We start from the raw sequence: 25,581 nt of genomic DNA, 5'->3' as shown, positions 1-25,581 counted from the left end.
TAGCTTTGATAATGATGGTCAGACGTCGAGAAGATTCATCTGACACGGAGAGCAGCCACCATGTCGCCTCTCAAAAGATTATGTCGTTGGTAAGTAGACTCCGCATTCCCCATTTACAAATGTGTTGGTCCTACTTTTAGAGTTCACTGCATGTAGGCTAGACATATGTTTCGATTGATGTAATATAGGCTTCTTTAGTCGTAGGCTATTTAAATTTATTTATTTATACAGTGTGAAGCAAATCCCGTGCAGCTGGCGCTGCATAGTGGCGCTGTCCATGGCGCTGTCCATGGTGCTAAAAGTAAGAATGTATTTCCCACATGAACCATCCTGAGGGTTTATGTCGGCATTTCCCCGGACATGCCAGCATAAACCGTCAACTTGGTACATGCCGGCATGTAACAAGCCAACGGTTCATGCTGGCATGTCCCGGGAAATGCCGACATAAACCGTTTTCCCACATGTACCGTAACATATATATATATATATATATATATATATACAGTGTTATAAGTTAAAATATTGGAGTATGGAATGGTTGAAATATGTATTTACAGGGTTTAAGTTAAACTGTAATCACCATCACATCAGTTGCATAGAACATAGAGATTATAGAGATGCTGGAGACATAAGTGTTACATATAGTTTATATACAGTGTGTAATTGATTCCTATGCAAATCTGAGACCCTATAAAAACAAAGATATTGATTCCAAAATTACATTAACTATTATACTTGCATTAAGATGGACTTAATTCAACTTCTTGAGTGATTTGTTGATGACATTGTTTAGCTTTTTAGCTCATTTTAAGAGTGTCATAGCAAAGGGTGTGAAGACTTATGCACATGAGGTATTTCTGTGTTTAATTTTAAAGAAATTTGCAGAAACTTCTAAAAACGTGTTTTCACTTTGTCATTATGGGCTATTGTGTGTGGATTGATGCCAATTTTTATTTATTTAATACATTTTAAATTGAGTCTATAACACAACTAAATGTGGAAAAAGTGAAGGGGTGTGTTGACTTTCGATAGCCAAGTCCTATGGTCCTATGCTACAAGCAGTGAGGTAAATAAAGTGTATTTAAAGTGTATTTTAGTGCAGGTTCATGGTGTTGGGAAAGACGCTGTAGTTTGAGGCGATCAGTCACCACCACCACCACCACCCGATCTGAAAAGCAGTTTGACAAGAGAGACTGAGAGACTTTCCCACATCTGGCGCCTTTTACCTCAAACTTTCGGAGCTCGTCCTTGGTAGTGACAAAGAGCACGTGGGCGGAGTTGGGAGCGCCGGCTGACCTCTCAGCCAATCGGAGCCAGTCGTCGAGAGAGGAGTATTCCTTCATGAACTCATGCCATAGCACCCATCTCCTCTCCAGCCTCCACAAGGCAGACACAACCAGGCAGACAGACAGACAGACAGACAGACAGACAGACAGACAGACAGACAGACAGACAGACAGACCACATTAACTGGGGTAGTAATAGTAGTGTTAAATTCGTCGTCCACATTTTCTAGGGCTTTAAATAGTAGAATGACAAATTATTATTGTGCTTCGATAGAATACAAAGGTGTCGCATTGGATGAGTTGAGAAAGTGAAACCATAAAAAGAGACTACTTGTCGATGTAGATCTCTATATCATATGGATCATACTCACTGGACACATCCATCCAAAAGTGGGCAGGCATCATGGCTCAAGGTCCCCAGCGGCAGGCAGCCATCTTGGCTCCAGGTCCCCAGCGGCAGGCAGCCATCATGGCTCCAGGTCCCCAGCGGCAGGCAGCCATCATGGCTCCAGGTCTCTAGCGGCAGGCAACCATCATGGCTCCAGGTCCCCAGTGGCAGGCAGCCATCTTGGCTCCAGGTCCCCAGCGGCAGGCAGCCTTGGCCATCGTCATTCATCTCCAGTACAGGAAGGAAGCAGGACTTGGAAAGCAGAGGCTCCTCCGTTGACTCCAGCAGTAGCTTCAAACCCGACAGACTCACACTTTGGGCGGCCCTTTCCCCTTCCTCTTCCTCTTCACACACCGTGTCACTTCCTGTGGTGTGATAAGTGGCGGGAGGCGGGACCTCCCCAGGCATCTTGGCATCACCTGGGCTCCACCTGTTGGACATGGTAAATGGTAAATGGACTGCACTTATTATTTATTTTTTATTTTTTTTGGGTACATTTTCAAACAACAAACATCTAGACGTCACAACAAGGACAGACATTAAGGGAAAACAAATAACTCCATAAAGTAGAAAGTAAGAAAAATAAAGTAATTAAAAGACAAAACACAACAGCAAACTAACAAGACAATAAACCACAACAAAGAGACAAAAACTAAAATAAAACTAAAAGTTTCATGTGCCAATAAACAAAAATGTGTGTGCAATGAGGGAAGGGGGGGGGGCATTACCACCATCAACAACCACGTAGATATAAGAGTTCCTATATCTAAAAGACAAATGCAAGCTAGAGAAAAATAAAAAATAAAAAAGGGAAAAATAAAAAAGTGGATCTCAAATAACGTCATGGATTCTCTTCCATAAAAGATATGAAGGGGGGAGCCCCGCGGTGGCGCAGCGGTCTAAGCATTAGCCACTAGTGCAAGCTGCCCACCGGGGACTGGGATCGAATCCCGGTCTCGCCAGATCCGGATATGGCCGGGGCACACAGGGAGCGGCATATTGAGCGGACGCTCCCAAAGGGGGGTATAGGACTATTTTTCCGGACAAGGATCCGTCGCGCAACACCGCCCCCGTCTGGTGCTGGAGTAACGGTGTCGGGCTCGAGGAGCCAGTCAGCTAGTCTGCCTGGCGATCTCCTCTGGGGCTGCCGGCCACGGGGTCGTGAGGCGGATCCTACGCAATAGGCAGGGGATAATTGGATGCTAGGTTGGGTGCAATTGGATACCAAATTGGGTGAAAAAGGGATAAAATCTGGAAAAAATAAAAAATAAAAAAATAAATATGAAGGGGGACCACACTTCAGAAAACACATCCATCTTATCCTGCAGGTCATAATATGATTTAATTTAAGTGGACTGCACTTATATATAGCGCCTTTAGCGCCTTTATCCAAAGACTCTTTTAAGACAGGCCTAACTGTCAAACTGTTGAACCTGTCTTGTGATTTATTTTGTGTTTTTTAATATGTTTTTAACTTATTATGTTTTTAGGTTGTTTTGTTTTTAACTTATTATGTTTTTACGGTTGTTGTTTTCCTCTCTGTAGCACTCTGAGATTCTTTTGAATGAAAAGTGCAATACAAATAAAATGCATTATTATTATTATTATTATTTACAACGGCCTCTCATTCACCCATTCACACACCCATTCACACACCAATGGCGGCAAGCTACCTTGCAAGGCGCCGGCCCGCTCACTGGGAGCAATTTGGGGTTCAGTGTCTTGCCCAAGGGCACTTCGACATGTGGTCAGCCGGGGCTTGAACCGCCGATCTGCCAACCTTGCGATCATTAGACGGCGGCTCTACCTCCTGCGCCAAAGCCGCCCTACATGGGATACGTGTCACTACACACAACAACTCAAATGCCTCCTGACCTTTAAAGCCCGAGACTGAAACATAACCGGTGTAGACTTGCTGCACTGCACAAAACCACTCGGCTAGGATATATACAACACACAAACAGAGGAGGAGGCTACTTCGATGACGCACTGCTCACTGTCATTCACTGCTCACTGTCATTCACTGCTCATTCACTGCTCACTGTCATTCACTGCTCACTGTCATTCACAACTCATGCCGTGTGGTGTTGTGTTGTGTGCCGTGTGGTGTTGTGTTGTGTGCCGGGTTGAGCGCTGTGCTTCAGGGCAAAAGAGATGTTGACGAAGAGGAACAGGTGACAGTTGACAGTCGCTTTTGTCCCGCCCAGGAGAACACCGGTTCTGGCCCACCCAGGAGTGCATTTCTATTACTTCCAACTAGTATATGTAATATTCTCCTTGGGACGGATTTTTAATAGCCCACAAGCCACATCAGAAGCAGATTATCATTTATCATTTTTTTACCGATTTTTTATTATATATACAGGGTTCCTACAAGTTTCAACAAGTCAAATTTAAGACCTTTTTAGACCTCTTTGAATAGAATTTTAGACCTATTCGCGACACCGGGATTTCACTGCCTTACAGACAAAAAAGGAAGCGAATTGGCATTTTTTTGGTTCCAGCTTGATTAATTTCCGCGTAAATAGATGTGGTCGGACTGATTTCCTTGCAGGATGTCATTTTTAAGACCATTTTTTTACCAAATAACTGACATTTGAGACCTTTTTAGGCCTTATAAATTGGATTGCTGGATTTTAGACTTCAAGGCTTTTTAAGACCACACCATATATACAGTATATATATGTATAGTTTAAAAAAAAAAAATCAAAGGCACACCAGCAGCATACACAGGGTTCCCACACTTTCTGAAACATCAAATTCAAGCACCTTTCAAGGACTTTCAAGACTCAATGCCCTTCAAAAACGTTTAAGACCTTGATTTTTTTTTCTCAAATTCACTAACTTTCAAGGATTTCAAGGACCCGTGGGAACCCTGCATACAGGCATGTCCAAAGCGTGTGCGTTGGTAGAGGACGTGAGTCCGATGTTGGTCTGAAAAACTTGGTTATGACATAACCAACCAAGAGGATGACATGATTTCAGATGCATTACTAGTGCAAGTGACCCTACTTAGCTAGGTATGCAATAGTCTGAGACACATTCTTACATAGCTTACACCACAACAGGAATCCGCTTCAACAGAATATCCATGAAAATGTACTGGAAATGTATTTGAAATATTCTTGCCCTTTGCAACCCAGGTTCACAGCGATGGGTTATTGGACCATTTAATTACTGATGGGAGTTCTGAATGACCACTCTGGAACTGAGGGAGAGGGCTCAGACATGTCATAGCAGAGCGCTCCTCCCAGAGAGAAGCTTCTAGAATGGCCGCAGAGTTATTCTCTGTGGCATCTTATCGTTTGGTGGCTGTTCCTGTTGTGAATTATGACTCGGCCATTTCAAACTTCATTGACCAGACACTGGAAATTAATGGTGAAATGCTCACATCTAATGCTATCTGGGTTTCAGACAACAACAAATTGATCTCCTTGACATTTCTTTGTGGTAAACAAAAGGGATGGGGCTGGAGAAATGTACCTACTCTCAAATTCATAGACGGAGCATTGGATACTAAGACTGTCCATCCATGAGATCAAAATGATCGTTTGAACCATGTTTTGAAGCTATAAACTGTTTGTTTACAATGACATTGTTTAGAAATGGAGTAAAACAAGGTTATATTTTGGGTTCTGATGGGGTAAGACAGTTGAACTAAACTCACTCTCATTTCAAGTTATATTCTTTAATGGCTATACAGGCACTTCCATGTCCAAGGGAGGTTAGCCATGGGCTGTAAACTTCATGATGACGCTGCGCACAGTGGACACAGGAACATTAAGATCTCTGGAGATGGACTTGTAGCCTTCAGATTGTCTCTGCTTCTCCACAATTTTGGTTCTCAAATCCTCAGACAATTCTTTGCTCTTCTTTCTTTTCTCAGTGCGGTACACAACAGAAAGGTTGAGTCAACTTTTCTCCATTTTAACTGGTTCCCAGAGTGATTTCTATATTGCCAGCACCTATAACTTGTCACAGGTGAGTTTAAATACAAATTAAAGGAGCATTACATGCTTGAAATACACTTATTCATTATGAATACAGTCCAGTCCATTTTTGGAATTCTGCGTGGAATGATGTGGCTTCTTTCTCTGCTTTGTTGTGTTGTTCCAAAACAAAAGAAATAAACATGTGAATATCAACGCATTTGTAATTGCAACAATTTTCTATTGTGGTGCATTCTCTGACTGAAGTGCAGGGGTGCCAATATTTTTGTCCATGACTGTATATCATTCATTTCAAAGTATGAACCAATCCCAGATTGACCCTTCACGAGAAGCCAGAGTATGGCTCTGTGTGTGTGTGTGTGTGTGTGTGTGTGTGTGTTTGTGTGTGTGTGTGTGTGTGTGTGTGTGTGTATGTGTGCTGCAGCAGCTGGAGCCATACAATCTCTGGCAGCATGGGACTGAACAGCTGTCTGTCCTGTCAACCTGTCTGTCCTGTCAACCTTCTTCCTTTAAAAAGGATCGGACCAAAGAGCAGTGGTTTGAAAACAACAAGACAATCCAAGCTCAGGTCGGGTCCTCTAGGACCTCTAGTCTGTGTTGTACTGGTTGTCTGTGATCTCTACAGCTTTGTTTCTCCTCTACATCTCTGTCTTCATATCTCTGGTGTCCAGTGATTGAGGACACGTCGGGTGGCACCAGGATGTCAGATAACGCGTAACAGAGTAGGCCCCGGTGTCTGTGGGGAAGAAGCATTTTGATAGTCAATGACAGATTGAAATGATGTTCAAAGAGTTAAAAAAAGGAAGAAATGTCAACAACCATCTTCTTCACGGGGGGGCGGCTGTGGCTCAGCCGGTAGAGCCAGCGTCTAATGATCGCAAGGTCGGCAGCTCGCAGCATTTCGAATCCCGGCTGGCCACGTGTCAAAGTGTCCTTGAGCGAGGCACTGAACCCCTAATTGCTCCAGGGTCGCCTTCAATGGCTCTGACCCCTTGCCTAGAGCATAAATACATTTTGTTGTACTCTGTGCAATGACAAAGCTTGAATCCCTTTCCTTTCCCTTTCTGCACCAGCAGCATCAAACATTGGTTCTGTCCCACTTAGGAGTGCATCGTATTCTATCAAATAAGATTTTGGACTACGATCTGTTTCTATTATTTTGAAAATGTGACAAACAAAGTCAAACGAAATGCAATGGCATGGATTCTAAATGGTAGACGACCTGCACGACTGAATAATAACGCGTCCTTTGATACTTTGCGCTCCATGCCAGATAGTGCTACCAATGTGTCAACGTTTCTTTGTCTTAAGTGAGGTCAAGGAATCGTGCATATGTTATTCATGTCTTGCATTAAGTTCTATAGTACTTGAAGTTGTATATAAATGTTGAATGTGATATTTGGTTCAAGCTTATTCCCTTTTGAAAAGGAGTATTGTAATTTATTCAAATGTTACTAGGCATACATGCCTATTTGTTTTCCAATTATATCCTTTAAAAAAATGGAGCATTGTAATTTATTTGAACATAGAGCAGACATTCTACACAGTGTCCAGAGACTCAAGAGATAATAAAACAGCTGCGTTGTCGCTGAAAACCTGTGTAGGCCGACTTCTTTTTCCCCACACAGAAAATGTATCAGGATTATCAATAAGAGAATCGATAAAGAAACAGACTGATAAGCAAAATCGATAATGGCATCAGTATCAATTAAGTCTTATCAATTCCCATCCCTAAGTCAGACTAGGGTTTGTTTCTCACAAGGGTCACAAGGGGTCAATCACTGATAGGTTATAGTTCAATGCTATTTTCTGACTTAGCCTGTTTGTAGGACAGGTGATGATAACCAACGCTAGTTCTACAGACCTTAGTAGGCTTTCAGACACAAAGAGACGCGAGTTGGAGCTCAGTTTTACTTGCAAGGAGAGTGATTTCAGAGAGACCGTCTTAAGGGTCAGTTCAAAATGCCTCTGAAATTTCACTCTCCTAAGTTAGCCTTTTTATTTCAACAGAACGGAAAAAGGGGCAGGCAAAGCACTGCGTTAATTATAAGCAGTTTCATCGGAAAGCATCTTAACATAAATAGTTCCCATGGAACCTTACAGCTTAATATAAACATTTCCCATGGAATTCCCAGCCCAAATATAAACATTCCTATGGTAATGTACCTTAGCATAAATAGTTCCATGGCCTGCTCTGCCCAACACAAACATTCCCATGAGAATGCACATCCTGGACATAAACACTCCATGGACTGCTCTGCCCAACACAAACATTCTCATCCCAATGTACAGCGCTTAGCAAAATCAGATTTACGACAGGGCCCCTCTGACAACACAATGTCAGGAAGGGAAACTACCCAGGCTGGGATAGCAGATAACACATACCTTGTATGGTTGTGCTTAAGAAGCACAACAGTTGAACTCTCAGAACAGAAGTGTAATGCACAGAGCACATGGACTCAATGTACTCTTCAAAACATCCATAACATCATGAAAACACAATTCAAACCTATCATTCCCTGCTGTTTTTCATAATTTATCACGATACAAACATCCGTCTCTTTATTCAGGTAGAGCTATCTTGTTTCCACATTTTCTAGTTCAACCGTCATTCAACGTCGCCGTACAGATCACAAACATGAATATTCATTTTTCTCAATTTGGGTTAGAGGCTGGTACTTTGGATCCATCACAATCTCTCGAGTCAACATTTGTTGCACAAATATTCCTGAAATCAGTTTGTTGGTCATAGCTTTGAAGCAGGGGAAGACACAACAAACGAGCACAGCCAGAAATATCATTACAACAAAGAAAATCATTAGTCCTTTTACTAATAGTTGTTTCATGCCTCCTAGGTTCAGCCAATCCAACCATCCCCACGCATTCTGATCAGTGTGGGATGTTGTCAGGATGTGTTGCAAGTCACGGAGTCGGTCCAAAGCGTCAGTCATATTGGGCAAGTGTAAGTTGTCTGTGATGTAAGTGCAGCATGTGGTGTTAAGCATCACACATGTTCCTCCTGCCACTGCAGTCAATAGGTCAAGAGCCATTCTGTTCTGGAGTACCATCAGTCTGATCTGATCGATTTCGCGGTTCTGGGCTTCGTTTATCGTAAGGGATGCATTTACAAATGTCTCTAATTGATAGTTCAGGGTTTCTATGCGCAGGGAATGCTTCCCTATCCCTATCCCGGGGAACAATGCAAGTACAATCTTTTGACTAGTAGTCCAAAGTTTCTTGTCATCTGGGACATCACTGCCCCAGATTGGGTCGTGTGCCTGGACTTGGGCGTCTCGTTTGGTTCGTCGGGAGGAGATGTCATGGGTCATGATGTAAGTGTGTTCTGATAGGACAACGGGAGCACACACCCCGGCCCAGTTATCTGGGAGATGAGTGTATGCCTTATTCCCACAGACCCAATATATCCCCTGTACTGGCCGAGTGCCATTTCTAGGGAAATCGTTCATTCTCTGCCATTCTTGAACCATTCTTAAACCTTTAAGGCTCTCATCGAGATCCGGATCGAGCTGTACTCTGCCCTTTCCTATAATGTACTGTGTTCTTGTCTCTGGTATTCCTATAATGTACTCTGATATTATTGTCTCTGGTATTGTCCAAGTAATTTGGCATCTTATCTTAGGGAGTTTCCCTAGAGAAATTGTTCCTTTCTTCCTAGTAAAGCAGTTAGCGAGCTCGACCCCAGGTTCGAATCTAACTAGAGGGGTCAAGAGTGGTTTGGGCAAATGGAGATGCAAGGGGAGCGTTTCTGCGCATAGGGGCCTAATGTTCCAGAAATATGGGGATTTGTCTTTTCCACTTATTCTGCTTATGAGGCACTCTGTTTGTCGACTTGAGAGCGGAACCACCCACAGAGTGGGGTGGCTGGCTGAGACAGGCAAATGAGAGCAAACATAACAGTCAGTCATATTCCTATTCTGCGCCTGTCTGTGAACATATTTGTACCACGTGTTAGTCAGAAAAGGGTGTGTGGCGGTGTCTGTGTCTTGTGTTAGGTCAGCCAGATATCGTCGTGTTCGTGTATAAATATCAGTATCTTGCTCTGGAGTCTGTCCTATGATTAACAGAGTGAGGCCTAAGGCCAGGAACACCATTGTCCAAAAAAGATGTGGTCCCCTCATTCTAATATGGTAGTGGATCGGGAGAATTCTTCACCGGTTTGAGACGTACCGTCCTCTACCAGGACGACCCCCTTTGTAGCCGGACTTCCACCACTACCCGTCGTTCGAGGGGAATAATGTCACTTTCTTACAATGGCTTTGGTGTATCCACGTATCTCGTTCTGCGATCTTGACGGCAGTTGGGGTGCTCAACAGTACTTCAAATGGCCCAACCCACCGCGGGCTGTGCCAATGTTTTCTCTTTATTTCTTTGATGAGGATCTGGTCACCAGGTTGTAGTCTTGGATCCTGTAGGGAGACAGAAAGGTCTGGCAGATTATTTGTTCTGGCTATTTCCTGTTTTCTAAATAGCTGGGTCATCCACGTGGCCAGTGTGTTTTCCGTTTCTGCCAAATCTACTTCCCTAATGTCGTCTACTATGGGTAGTCTAAACCTTCTCCCATTTACTATTTCAAATGGGGACAGACCCATAGGTGTCGGTGTTATTCTCATGTATGTTTCCACTAGAGAAACACACTCTTCCCACCTTCGCCCCGTTTCTTCCATTGCTTTCTTAAGTCTTAGTTTTATTGTGCCGTTTGTTCTTTCTATCAATCCTGCACTTTGAGGGTGATAGGAACAGTGATTCTTTAGTTCAATGTCCAGGTGTTTGGACACGTGTTTGATCAATTCGTTCACGAAATGTGAGCCATTATCACTATATATTCTTTCTGGGATGCCGTGGTTTGGAATGATGCGGTTACATATGGCTTTGGCCACTGTAAGTGCATCATTCGTTTTTGAGGGTACTATTTCAACCCATTTTGACATTGGACAGATGAGGGTCAAACAGTATCTGTACTTGTTTGGCCCAGAGCTGTGGAGTTCGATAAAATCCATATGCATGTGTTGAAATGGATGTTTTGCAGAGGGGAACTTGCCCCTCTTTGGTCTTTCATTTCCTTGTGAATTATGTTTGCAGCAGGTCATACACGATCTACAAAAGTTTTTTGAAAATTGTGTGTAATTATATGTGTGGAAATGTTCATTAATCCTGTTAATCATCCCTGCTGTTGATACGTGGCAAACCCCATGTATCAAATGAGCTGCTGTTTTGTAGAGACTCTGTGGTAAAACAATTTTCCCATTTATTCTATAAACTTTGTCCGTCCCTAGGACTGCGTTGTCTCTAGCCCATTTAATTTTTTCTTTGTCTGATGCATTGTTCTGCATGTCTATAATAGCTTCAAATGGTATTGGCTGCGGAAGTGGTTTTGTGTTGACGAGAATCTCAGTTCCGTATTTACCCGCAGCTGCTTCTTTTGCTGTTCTGTCTGCAAAATCATTTCCTTTCGATGTTCTGTCTGTTCCTTTGGTGTGTGCAGCGCATTTGCATATAGCTAGGGAGCGAGGTAGCAGAACTGCTTCCAGTAATTTGGTCAGCAGTTCTGAGTGTGTTATGGATTTTCCTGTAGAGGTTTTCATTCCTCTCCTAGCCCATTGTGCAGCGAAGGTGTGTGTCGCTGAATATGCATATTGGCTGTCGGTGTATAATGTGATGTCTATTCCTTTGGCTGCTACACATGCTTTTGTTAATGCTACTAATTCAGCTGCTTGAGCTGAATGTGAGTGTGGTAGTTTGCCAGCTTTGATGATTGATGTGTCTGATACTACAGCGTATCCTGTCATGTTCTGTCCTGTCAGTGACTTTGAGCAAGACCCATCCACATACCACACTTCTCCTTTCCCTAGTGCAGTATCTTTTAGGTCTCGCCGTGGTTTGCAAGTTTGTTCTGTTTGCTCTTTACACGAATGGGGGTTTCCATCATCTGGGGTGGGCATCAGTGTAGCGGGGTTTAACACTGTGCACCGTTCTATGCTGATGTGAGGTTGTGACAGTAGCGTGGCTGTCAGAGCGAGGAAACGAGCTGGTGAGAGGAACGCCATTTTTGTTTCATTCAGCAACATGGAGACAGCGTGCGGTACCAATAACCTCAACGGGTGGAACAGGACTATTTCTGCCGTGCACTGTACTGCCATTGCTGCCGCGCAGACAGCCTGAACGCACGGTGGAAGTGCCAATGATACTGGGTCTAATCGTTTAGAGTAGAACCCAATGGGTTGCTGTTTTTCTCCATGTTTTTGAGTCAATACTGAGGTCATAAATCCTTGTTTGCAATCTACCATCTGAGTAAATGGTTTCCCATAGTCTGGTAATGCGAGTACGGAGGAGCTTACTAGACTTTGTTTTAGTGTATTAAATGCGTCTAATGCTTCCGTGTTCCAATCGAGTTTATCGCTCATTTTTAATGTGTCTGTGTATATCAGATTCAGCAGGGGTTGGGTGATGGCGGCATATTCCGCCACCCAAGCCCTGCAGTAGTTTGTCATTCCTAAGAACTGCATCATTTGTTTCTTAGTCTGTGGTTGTGGTGTTGCCGTCATTGATGTTTTTCTGTCTGGGTTAATGCGACGTCCTTCTTTGTTTAATGTGTGTCCTAAGAACACAACTGCTTCTTGACATATTTGCAGTTTTGATTTCGATACTTTACTTCCTGTTTTTTCCAGATGCTGTAGCAACTGGATCGTGACGGCCATACATTCCTGTTTGGTGGGGGCGGCCACCAGCAGGTCGTCTACATATTGCAGAATCTGTGAGGACTCTGGAATATGAAGGTCCGCCAGGCAATTTTGCATTGCCTGGTGGAAAATCATTGGACTTTCAGACCACCCTTGTGGCATGCGTGTGTATGTGTATTTTTTGTGTTCGTATGTAAATGCGAACCACCCCTGTGAATCTTTATCCACTGGGATGGAGAAGAACGCATTGCTAAGGTCTATCACAGAGAAGTATGTTTGTCCTGCAAATAAACTGTTTAGTAGAATGTGAGGATCTGCTACGACTGCAGCCGCGCCCTGTGTGGCTTGGTTTACAGCTCGGAGATCCTGCACCATTCTCCATGACGTTTGGTCTGCCTTTTTTACAGGAAATATTGGTGTATTGCATTCTGCGTCGGGGCATTCCCTAAGAATGCCTGCTTTTATCATGTCCTGTATAACTGGTTTGATACCTATGCGGGCGTCGTCTTTTAATGGGTATTGTCTGACATTGGGTCGATAAGTTGATTTGGCTTTGACCCGTACTGGTTTTACTTTAAAAATTAATCCCACATCGGTCTTTCCTTTGGACCAGAGGCTATCTGGAATCACTTTAAGTGCGTTCTCAGCCTCTGCACTTAATAGTATTATTTGTCATTCGTCCAAATTCGTGTGTGGTGTCATTGTTGTAACCCATGCTAGGCTTTTTCGTTCTATATTTTGGTATCGCTGCCAGCCCGGTTTCTCACTCATGTCTTCCCACCCCTGACATATGCTTGCTACCTGCCGAGTGAAACTACCCAGCTGCTTCCACTCGGTACCTGGACCAATAGCAAGTGAGAGGTGGGGATACTGAGTCGAGCCCAGCAGTTTCGTTGCCTCTGGGGTTAGCGAGGTTGAAACTGCTGCGTTTCCTAGCTCGTCTTGGTAGAGGTAGCTAAGAACTGTTCTCTGTGGCCCCATTCTATCGAATAGGGCTTGATAGGGCGGGTCAGGCCCTGGCTTTTTAGCATATCTAAGGGTGATATGCAGTTCTGTTGGTTTCATTCTGGTCTGTCCCTCTCGTGGGGATACATAACTAATCAACGTTTTGGCCGTTTCAGTTGGGGCTGGATGTGGTAGTTTGAGGGACCAGAAATAGTGCGGTTGTCCTAACCCATGTCGCACCATTAACTGGTCTTCTGCTCTTTCAGTTGGTCCTACTGCACGTACTCCTCCAGCTACTGGTATAAGTCTAAGTTTTAGTAGGCATATGCCATCTCTCCCTAGGAGATTTACTGGACAGTCTGGAATTAGTGAGAACGATAATTTACCCTCTATACCGGAGAGAGGGTCGATTATGTCTAAGGGTTGTGATACTTGATGTCTGCTAATTTGACCATTTGCTGATTTAACGCAGTGTTCTGTTATTGCTGGCCACATATTTGCCAATTCTACTGTAACCACAGAGGAGTCCGCCCCTGTGTCACATAAGAATACGATGCTTTTTCCTTCTATTTTTATTCTTCTCATTGGTTTAATTTTGTTATATGAGAGCGACCAATTTGTCATTACTTCTGAAATGTCCAATAGGGGTGTGTCGCCTGTCTTTTCAGGTTGTAAGCCTGTGTCTGACCAGTCTGAGTCTGAGTCTGATCCCTGACCGTCTAGTCAGTGTTGTTGTTGGTGGACAAAATGTCCCTCATTGTTGTTGTATCCCTGTCCCCCCCGGTTGGCCCCCTGTTGGTTCTGTTGTTGATATCCCTGTTGGTTATCCCCCCGTCTGTCTTGTCTGTGGTTTTGGCACTCTCTGGCCATGTGGCCTTCTTGTCCACAATTATAACAGAGGAATTTCCCATCTTTATTTAAGCCCGTTCTTTTTTGATTTCCCCCCCCCTCTCTGTTTTGTCCCTTGTGTCCTTTGTACTGATTGTTTCCTCCCCCACCCTGGTTGTGATTCCCTTTATTTTGTTTCCCTTGGTTGTTCCTATTTCCGCCTGAGTTTCCTCCCACATAACAACATATTTCTGTCCCGTCCTCTGTCTCTAGCATCAGCTGATTTCTCTTTTTGTCTTTCTTTCGTCTGAGATCCTCCACTGCATGCTCTGCATAGTTCATGCATTCTGTCACTCCACCAGTCTTGTGGTTTATATTATGCTTCCTAATGAAGTCTGCTATGCCCGCTGAAAAACCTCCCATAAGGGCGGCCTTCAGTTGTTGTTGGTAAGGTGAAGCGTCAGTGGGGTCATGTGGTAGTCCCCCGTGACGTCTGAACACTTGTTCACAGCGGCCTCGGTACTCCTGGAGTGACTCGCCGGCCTTTTGCTGACACGATGTTATTTTAGTGCAGTCTGTTACGGGTGCGAACACTCGACGAACCCTGGTTATTAACGCATCCATTGCAGCGTCCAAAGCTTCGCTGCGAGTTTCTAGGGCCGCATCGGCTTCGTCCCTGCCTGTAAAGTTGTCTCTTACCCTGGCCCACTCGTATTTATATATAGTCTGACAGGCCTGCACCATCTCTGGTCCATTTAATCCGTACGAATCTCTGAGTTGGTTTAACCCATTGCAATGGTCGTCTATGTTTTCTCTGAAGTGTGGTACACTCTCACAAGCTGCCCTGCAGTCTGTGACAGTCCATGGTCGGTATACTGACATGACCCCTCTTACGATGGGGTTGGCCACTTGGACCATAGGTGCTAGGATTGTTGCATCATCCCCATTGTCCAAATCATTGGGTAAGGGCGGGTATAATTGCTCCACTGGCTTGCCCTTGGGCATTATCCCAGAATATGCCGGCGGGTCAGTGGGGGGCGGGGCGGTGTTATGATCTTGTATTCTTTTTAATATGAGTGGTATTTTTGGTCTACGCTTTTCCTCTTTCTCTGTCCCTAACCCCCACCCTTCTTCTTTCCTGCTCTCCCTCTCTCTCTCTCTCTCTCTGTCTCTCTCACTCTCTCTGCCTCTCTCTGTCTCTCTCTCTCTGTCTCTCTTGCACTCCCACTTGCCTGCGTCTCGTCATCTGGGTCAATCATCGTGAGCACTGTGCGCTTGGTCCCTGTCATCTTCCTAGCTGCTTGATTTAACCATATTTTAGCGCATATAACTTCTTTTTCTATTTTCTTTTCATCTTTCCTGCCTCTCTTGGTTTCTAATATAAGTTGTAGGCGTTCTAATAAGAGTTCGCACGCTGCTGGGTCTAATTGTCCTTTAAAACCAAACGTTTTATCCCATTTTCTCAAATACTTCGTACTTTTGGGGAAACAGTATTTCATAAATTTAACATCGAGTTCCCCTTTGTCTTTTTTCCCTTTGCTATTTGAACAGCCACAATTACCCATTATTTATGTGTGTGTGTGTGTGTGTGCGTGAATGTGTGTGTGTGTGTGTGTGTGTGTGTGTGTGTGTGTGTGTCTGTCTGTCTGTCTGTCTGTGTGTGTGTGTGTGTGTGACTATGTGTGTGTGTGTGTGTGTGTGTGTGTGTATGTGTGTGTGTGTCTGTCTGTCTGTGTGTGTGTGTGTGTGGCTGTGTGTGTGTGTGTGTGTGTGTGTGCGTCTGTGTGTGTGTGTGTGTGTGTGTGTGTGTGTGTGTGTGTGTCTGTGTGTGTGTGTGTGTGTATGTGTGTGTGTGTGTGTGTGTGTGTGTGTGTGCGTCTGGGTGTGTGTGTGTGTGGTGTGTGTGTGTGTGTGTGTGTGTGTGTGTGTATGTGTGTGTGTGTGTGTGTGTGTGTGTGTGTGTGTGTGTGTGTGTGTGTGTGTGTGTGTGTGGTGTGTGTGTGTGTGTGTGTGTGTGGGGGGAAAGCCTCTTCTGGAGCTTGGTGTCCCGGCAGGAATTCAGGTCTGTTCGCTCAAATGTGTGTGTGTGTGTGTGTTTGATTGCTTGAATTGATTGAAAACTTTATTAGAAGATTTGCAGAAGTAGGTGCATGAAAGTACATATTACATACAAGGTCAACTAAAAGGATAAAAACCCAAGAAAGCTGCTGGCTTATTTCAATTGGGGTCCTTGTGTGTGTGTGTGTGTGTGTGTGTGTGTGTGTGTGTGTGGGGGGGGAAAGCCTCTTCTGGAGCTTGGTGTCCCGGCAGGAATTCAGGTCTGTTCCGCTCAAATGTGTGTGTGTGTGTGTGTGTGTGTGTGTGGTGTGTGTGTGTGTGTGTGAGGGGAGCTGTCTAGGGGGAGGGACCGAGCAAGGCGACTCTCTCTCTGTCTGTCTCTCTCTCCCTCTCTCGCTCACACACTCGTTGCTTACACACACAGTTTCTTCCTGTTTTAAGCGCACACACCACTTTCCTCAAAAGCACACACACAGACACTTTTTCCTGTGCCACTTTTTTTTTCCCTCTCTCAAGCGCACATACAGCAGGCTTTTTTCAGTCTATCGCTCTCTTCAACATATAACTGACTTTCTATCCTACACTTATTCTAAAAACTGCCACAATTACACATTATTTATGTCAATTCTTCTGTTTTTACTAGACAACGTGTCGTTCAAAACCTAATTTCCTTAATTCACCGCAGTGTGCGTCGCGGATGACAGAGCGTTACGTTGATGCCATGAGGTTTCAACTCTGCTCCTCCGTTCGTCACCAGTGATAATCAATTTCTCACAGACATTCACTTTTCAGTCATAGTTATCAGTTTCCAGTCTTAGTCTGTTGTTTACACAGCATAAGGACATTCATTTATTTTTCGAAATGGATTCCTTGTGTATGCCAACTCAGTCCAAGTTCAATTAGTCTACTGTTTTTATAACTCAAAGATATTCATTTATTTTTCAAAATGTATTCTTTTTGTATTGTCAAACAATTCCTTATTTTGTACAATTTCAGGATAATAGACTATTCATTTCGATTGCAATCTTTCTTTATCTATCATATTTACCGTATTCTTTGTATCTGTCGCCTGGCCTGGGATCTCGTCGGTCGTCTTTGGAGGAGGAAAGGAGGAACTGACATCTAACGCACCGGCCTGGAGCGAATTGACGTTCCAGGACTTTCTCCGGGTCGCTCGATCCCGGGCTGTCGACAGACTTCGGCGTGTCGTTCCTTCTGATCTCCTCCTCGACGATGTTTGAGATTCGGCTCAGAAGGACCAAAAATGATAGGTTATAGTTCAATGCTATTTTCTGACTTAGCCTGTTTGTAGGACAGGTGATGATAACCAACGCTAGTTCTACAGACCTTAGTAGGCTTTCAGACACAAAGAGACGCGAGTTGGAGCTCAGTTTTACTTGCAAGGAGAGTGATTTCAGAGAGACCGTCTTAAGGGTCAGTTCAAAATGCCTCTGAAATTTCACTCTCCTAAGTTAGCCTTTTTATTTCAACAGGACGGAAAAAGGGGCAGGCAAAGCACTGCGTTAATTATAAGCAGTTTCATCGGAAAGCATCTTAACATAAATAGTTCCCATGGAACCTTACAGCTTAATATAAACATTTCCCATGGAATTCCCAGCCCAAATATAAACATTCCTATGGTAATGTACCTTAGCATAAATAGTTCCATGGCCTGCTCTGCCCAACACAAACATTCCCATGAGAATGCACATCCTGGACATAAACACTCCATGGACTGCTCTGCCCAACACAAACATTCTCATCCCAATGTACAGCGCTTAGCAAAATCAGATTTACGACAGGGCCCCTCTGACAACACAATGTCAGGAAGGGAAACTACCCAGGCTGGGATAGCAGATAACACATACCTTGTATGGTTGTGCTTAAGAAGCACAACAGTTGAACTCTCAGAACAGAAGTGTAATGCACAGAGCACATGGACTCAATGTACTCTTCAAAACATCCATAACATCATGAAAACACAATTCAAACCTATCAATCACTTTCACTGGGGACCACATGAGAAATTCTGAACGCTTTGAGGACCAAGGAAATTCTGTCATGTCTTAACCATTAGATTGGATTATAGAAAATATATTGCTGTAACTCGTATTAAGCATTTGTAACTAAAAGTCATTACACATTTTATGTGATTAAAATCATTATATTTAAGTCACCATGTTCAAAACAGAACAGTTGGTTTTCAATAAAAAGTTTAAAAAGTTAAAACATTTTTGAAACCTATCTGTATCTGTACCAAGTGCACTCAACATGAACAGGTGTATTGCATCCAAGTGCATCCAAGCATCCACATTTGATAATGCAGCCATGACAACCCACCCATAAAAAAAAAGATTCTCAGTGGAGGAGCGAAGTCTCTGATGGGCTTGAACAAGTGCTCTGAAGTCAGGTGTAACTCTTGATCTGAAGTCAGGTGTCATTCCTGATGTGGATCTGAAGTCAGGTGTCATTCCTGATCTGAAGTCAGGTGTAATTCCTGATCTGAAGTCAGGTGTAATTCCTGATCTGAAGTCAGGTGTAATTCCTGATCTGAAGTCAGGTGTAATTCCTGATCTGAAGTCAGGTGTAATTCCTGATCTGAAGTCAGGTGTAATTCCTGATCTGAAGTCAGGTGTAATTCCTGATGTGGCTCTGGCAGCACAGCTGACAGGTGTTCATCACTGAGAGAGGATCTGTATCTGGACGTTATATTTCACCAATGAGAAAGTCTGTTCACATATGTATGTTGATCCAAAAAGAACCAGCATTCTCTGAGCTTGATTCCTTATCTGTGGAAAGTTCGCCCCTTTGAGCGATGAGTAGAATGCTGGTAAAGGCACTGATTTTAAGTGGTTTGCAAGCAGGACATCAGACTGCAGGTCAATGAGTTCCAGTTGGACGTGACTGGGAGCTTTGTCCACATCACAAGTGAAAGGAGAGGAGATCAGCAGCATGTCACTTTCCACTGCCTTGAAATCTTCAAAATGCCTTGCAAACTTACCATGTAAGGCCAGCAAACTCACCATGCAAGGCCAGAAATATAGATGTATATCTCTTGCAGTGATCAGCTGATACGGTCCTTTCTTTCAGTGTGGGAAGGTGGGTGAGTGTGTTGCTCTCCATTTGGCGAGATAGAAGCAGCAGCTTCTGCATGAAGGCCTTCACTAGGCTGTACATCTCATATGCAAAGAGTCCCTTGCCATGTAATTTTGTATTCAGTTCATTCATGAGAGCAGTCACATCCACAGCCAAGGCCAAATCAGCCAGCCTGTCCGCATTGGTTAGTTCAGGGATGAACTTTCCTTTCTTTCTTCTGACAAAAGTCATTCATTTCTGTTTTCATGTCACACACTATTTTCAGCACCTTTCCCAAGCTGAGTCACCTGATAGCTGTGTGGTCGCCCAAGTCAGTATGTTCACTCTCATGCTCCTCTAACAGTGCAAACTGTCTGTGATTTAAAGCTCTTGCTCTAATAAAGTTAACTATTTTAGTTACAACACCAACCACATGGTTAATCTTCAGGACTGACTTACATAGCAGCTCCTGATGAATAACGCGATGTAAACATACCAGTTTCTGCTCTGGGTTGACTTCAGTCACGTTATCCTGTATCCTCTTCAACAGACCCACATTTTTCATTTTGTCAAATTAGGACAACCATCTGTTGTAACACCCACTAAGTTTTCCCACTTCAGCCACAACTTTTCCATGCATGCAAGTTACCTCTCCAGATAAACCTCCGCCTGTCGTAGTCCCTTTCATTGACTGCATTGAGGCCAGTTCTTCAGTAATAACAACGTCTTTCATTATCCCTCTCATGAAGATCAGTAGCTGGGCTGTGTCGGCGTCGTGGACATCACAGCTCTCGTCGAGGACCAAAGAGAAATGGGTACATTTATCCACGGTGCTTTTCAGCTGCAGCTCCACATTTCCAGCGATGTCGTCCACCCACCGGGTGACCGTTGTCCTTGAGAGGGAAAGCTGCTGGAATGTCTCCTTTTTTTTCCCGGGCACAGTATTTCCACCGAGTCCACCAAACACTCTCTGATAAATTCCCCGTCCCAGAATGGCTTGCTGTTTTTGCCAATTTTGTGAGCTAGCACATAACTGGTTTTGACAATTCTTTCTTTATTGGTATGAAGCTTTGTGAAAATTCCATGCTGATTTTGCAATTTAGCTAGCAATGCTTCGGATGTCCTCACCTTTTCACAATAAAAACCCCTTTGACGTGTTTTTGGATATTTAACTGCTTACATCCTTTAAAGTTATTTAGGTTGTTTTGGACCTTGCGGGCCACTCAGAACCGGCCAGCGGGCCACACGCTGCCCAGGTCTGGTCTAGACAGTAGGGACTATGGGGTGTCTACTGAATGAATGAATGAATGAATGAATGGTCTTTATTGTCATTGATATAGTACAGGTACCATACAACGAAATTTGGGAGGGGGGGCTCCCCTGGTGCTAGGAAAAAAATACTAAAAACAAGAAGGGAAAAAGAGCTGGTTTACATAAATAAAGGCTATATACACTGTCCACTATACTATACTATACAAATAAAACACTGTGCTGTACTCTATGCTATGCTATAAATATCCTAACATTTCCTATCTCTGAACCTTATGTACCCGAGGGTTGTCATATTGCACATAGTATTATTGCATTCATTTAAAGTGTCGCAGTTTGCAGGTTTGAAATGTTCACAGTTGTGTTTCAGTATTGCACTTGATTACAATCTAGTAGCTGCCATCAAATTGTCTAGATCAGTGGTCACCAACCTTTTTAAGCCCAAGATCCCTGACCTCGGCCTTGGTGAAGGCAAGATCTACCTATTGAAACGTTGAGAGAAAAAGACAGCCAAGATAGTACTTTAAACTTAATGACGTTTATTTGCCTGTATTTTAATTAGATGCAATGCATTGGTCCAACATTAAAATTGATGCAACAACAACAAAAAAAGACTGTATCAAGCATATCAGGCAGCTGTCTTGCTTTAAGAATTGTACATAACTGAAATTCAATTCAAAGTTTGATTATGTCATTTCATTACAACACAAAAAAATAAAGGCATGGAATGATGGAATGGAGGAATGTATGATAAAATCATTTTGTTCATAGTAACGTTAGCTGACATTCTTGACATTTTGACACTTAATGTCTTAATGACTTAATTATTATTATTACTTATTAACATTGACAAACATATTTACAATTAGCATTTTATAAAGTAGAACTGTAATGTGTACTTTCTCAGTCAGTGCTAAGTGCAGTCATCTTATGCAGCATCACTTTTCACATAAAAAAAAAGTAAAACTAATGTGTACTTTCTCATATTATTAACATTGACAAACATATTTACAAGTATAGCATTTTATAAAGTAGAACTGTAATGTGTACTTGTGTCTCAGTCAGTGCTAAGTGCAGTCATCTTATGCAGCATTACTTTTCACATCGAAACAGTCATGTTACTCACTCAAGTCAGTGTGATGGTTGTGACTGGATACTGTCTACAAGTGCTTTGTAGTTTGGCTCATAGCTACTGACTGCCAGTCTGAGACAGTCTGTGAGGTGTCTGTCAGTAAGGCGGCTCCTGTACTTTGATTTGAATATTTTCATCTGTGAAAATGACATTTCACAGAGATATGTGGATCCAAAGTAGGCACTCACTCTTAGTGCACATGCAGTGAGAAGAGGAAACTTCTCTCTGCTGACAAGTCCCCAAAAGTCACTGTCCCTTGACCTGGCTTTCAGCTCTATGTCATTTTGTAAATCAACCATCTCCATGTCAACTCCACTTGGCAAAGTAAATACTTGCTGGAATTTGGCTGCTACCTGCTCTATATCAATGGGCACAAATGGGTTTGAGACAAATGCAGCAATATCTCCCATGACATCTAACTCACCAAAACGCCGATTGAACTCTGTTGCCAGTTTGTCCAGGGGAGCACAGTACTGCTCAGGGTGAAAAGCATCATTGTCTTCCAAGGCCTGTGCCATTTTCTCCAGGTTGGGAAAGTGTGTCAGCCTCCCATTCTTTAGGTGTGTGTGGTCCAAACACCGAGCTTGGCCTTGAACCCATTTACTGTGCTTATCATGTGGGGAAGGTGTCGGTCTTTTCCCTGCAGCTCGTAGTTGAGTGCGTTCAGTTTTGCGGTTATGTCTGTCAGGAACCCCAGGTCCAGTAGCCACGCATCGTCTGCCAGTTCCTTGTGCTCCTCGTTCCTTGTAAGTAAGTAGGCCTAAGTAAGTAAAGCTTTATTTATATAGCACCTTTCATACAAGAAATGCAGCTCAAAGTGCTTTACAACAGGAATAAGAACATAAAGTGAATAAAAACATATATAAAAACATATACATGCATAGAATGAATATAAAAGCAGGGGGAAACAGTAAAAAGAAAAGGTAAAGATCTGACTTTCCACACCAATTTAAGTCCTTTGCCTATGAAAATATTTACTACCACTTGCCTTGTCGACAGGAACGTCTTGATCTCGGGCAGCAAGTCGACAAATCGCTGCAGCACTTTGCCGCGACTCAACCACCGCACATCAGCATGGAGAAGCAGGTCTCCGTAAGCAGCGTCGAGCTCGTCCAATAACGCTTTGAATAAGCGGTGCTGAAGCGCTTTCGCTCGAATCGAGTTGACTAGTTTCACCACCAGTGTCATTACATGGGAAAAGTCCAACACCTTACCAGCCAAGGCCTGCTGATGGATCACACAGTGATAATTGACGAAGGAGGGAAAATCAGGGTCATTACGACACAGTCCAATAAATCCATTGCGCGCACCGCGCATTGCTGGGGCCCCGTCAGTAGTAATCGCCACTAGTTTATGAATGGGTATGTCATTTTCACCGACATATTTTTTTAACTCATTGTAAATATCCACACCCCTCGTTTTCTCCTTTAAGTGCAAAAGAGTGAAGAAATCCACCTTTGTTGTAGAATCCTGGAAAACCATTTTGACAAATGTTTTTTTTGCGAGTCACGTAGCAGTACTATTCTCTTATCTGATTGGTCACTTTCATGTAGCATTTGCGACACAACAGTTTGCTAGAGAGAGAGAGAGAAAGAGAGAGAGAGAGAGAGAGAGGCGCGTGCAAAACATAGGCTCTTTGTGTTTTTTTTTTTTTTTATCAATCAAAGATCTACAGGGAAAGTCTCAAAGATCTACCAGTCGATCGCGATCGACGGGTTGGTGACCACTAGTCTAGATTGTCCAGGGCCTAGAACCTAGGTCTTTGCTGTGTTCAGGGCCTGAATGGCCCTAGGGTAGAAGTTGAGCTTCAGTCTATTTGTCCTTGCGGACATGGTCCTGAACCGCCTGCCCGAGGGCAGCCGAACAAAGTGTTCGTTCCCAGGGTGGGATGGGTCTCTGGAGATCTTGGAGGCCTTCCTGAGGCAGCGTGTGTTGTACAGCTCTTCCAGAGAGGGGAGGGGGGCGCCGATGATTTTCTGGGCCGATCTCCCGACTCTCTGTAGCGCTTTCCTCTCTGCGGCTGTGCAGCTGGAGAACCACACGCAGATGCAGTAGGTGAGGATGCTCTCCACTGTGCAGTGGTAGAAGGTCACAAGCAGCTCCTGTTTGAAGTGGTATTTCCTGAGGACTCTCAGGAAGTAGAGCCGCTGTTGTGCCTTCTTGATGATGGCTGCTGTGTTGGTCCCAGGGTTTCCGTTAGAAAAAATGTGTGCCGGTCACCGTGTCCGGGAAGATTTCAATTTACCGGACAAACGTGAGATATTCCGGTCATCATATTAAAATATAATATAGCTGTTTGTCGCAGTGATTACTGTTGTGTAGCCTAGCCTCTATATGCCGTTTAATGTCTATTTCTCATCCGATACGATTAGATGCGAGCTATATAATATATAATAATATAACATGATTCGCATGCGCGCTATGCCATTATGTCCAGCGCTGAACGCGCGCCACACTGGGAAATGAACAGACTGCATCGATCAATGAACGGACTCCACATTACGTTAACTGAAGTCTGTTAAATTGTTTGGGATTAATGTGAGTTTTCTATTTTCTCTTTCCAGTTTTACCCTTTTTTTAATCAATAAAACAACGTCATTTCTATAACCAGGTCTCGCTGGTTGGGAAGGCATTTAGTTTAACTGCCTGTCAAATCATACTTAATCGGACTCGGGAGTACAACTCCTCCTCCGCCTTCACTGTGAGTAAACTGACTCTGAGAATGTCGTCACGTCACATTTTACCGTAATACCCTATATGTTGGTTGAAGTGCAACATCTCAGCTTTCAGGGACAGTTGGAATTTTTTCGATAGCACAAACCGTTTAGAAATTACGGTAATTACAATGTTGGGTGCGGATTTGTGCCGGCGGAGGTACATTTCGGTGCAGAAGGGTTTTAAGAGGGAATTATTTTCACCGGACATTATGACCGAAGAGTTTTAAATTTGTCGGACTTCAACAAATTTTACCGGACAAAGACCGGTAATTACCGGTTAACGGAAACCCTGGTTGGTCCCCAGGAATCGGAGGGTTGAGACTCTCTCCACGCTCTCTCCATCGACGAGCAGGGGCTGGACCTCAGATTTTTTCCTCCTGAAGTCCACGATGATTTCCTGGGTCTTTGACTGGTTCAGCAGCAGGTTGTTAACCTTGCACAGCTTGCCCAGCTGCTCCACCTCATCCCTGTACGCCACCTCGTCCCCCCCCGAGATGCAGCCCACCACGGTGGTGTCGTCTGCAAACTTTATGATGGAGTTGCTGGGGTGGACGGGGGTGAAGTCGTAGGTGTAGAGGTTGTAGAGGATGGGGCTTAGCACGCAGCCCTGGGGGGACCCAGTGCTGAGTCTGAGGGCTGTGGAGGTGTGGGAGCCCACCCGCACCCTCTGGGGGTGGTCAGACAGGAAGTCCTTGATCCATGCACAGATGGAGTGTGATAGTCCCAGGTCTAGTAGTTTGGTCACTAGCCTGTCTGGAAGGATGGTGTTGAAGGCAGAGCTGAAGTCCACAAAGAGCAGTCTCGCGTAGCTGTTCCCCCTCTCCAGGTGGGATAGAGTGGAGTGGAGAGTCGTCGCGATGGCGTCCTCTGTGGACCTGTGGGCTCTGTAGGCGAACTGGTATGGATCCAGGTTGGGCGGGAGGCGTGTGACTATGTGGGCCCGGACCAGTTTCTCGAAGCACTTCATGATGACAGCTAGGGCTGTCCCTAACGACTATTTTTCTAACGATTAATCTAGCGATTATTTTTTCGATTAGTCGGTTACTCTAAAGAGTAATTTACCGATTAGTCTAACGATTATTATTTTTTACTGTTCGATTAATGTATCACTTAATTTCCACCAAAATAATGGCTGTATTGTCTCTCTCTGTTTAACAGTGTCTTTATAAAGCACTCTGGGTAATAGCTGCTGCTCTGAAAAAACAAAGCAGCGTGTGACATGCACATTACTCAGA

The sequence above is a fragment of the Nansenia antarctica genome (genome assembly GCF_963989245.1).
Source record: "Nansenia antarctica genome assembly, chromosome: 5".
In the NCBI taxonomy this organism is placed as follows: Eukaryota; Metazoa; Chordata; class Actinopteri; order Argentiniformes; family Microstomatidae; genus Nansenia; species Nansenia antarctica.
Note: the sequence above shows the minus strand (reverse complement) of the source record.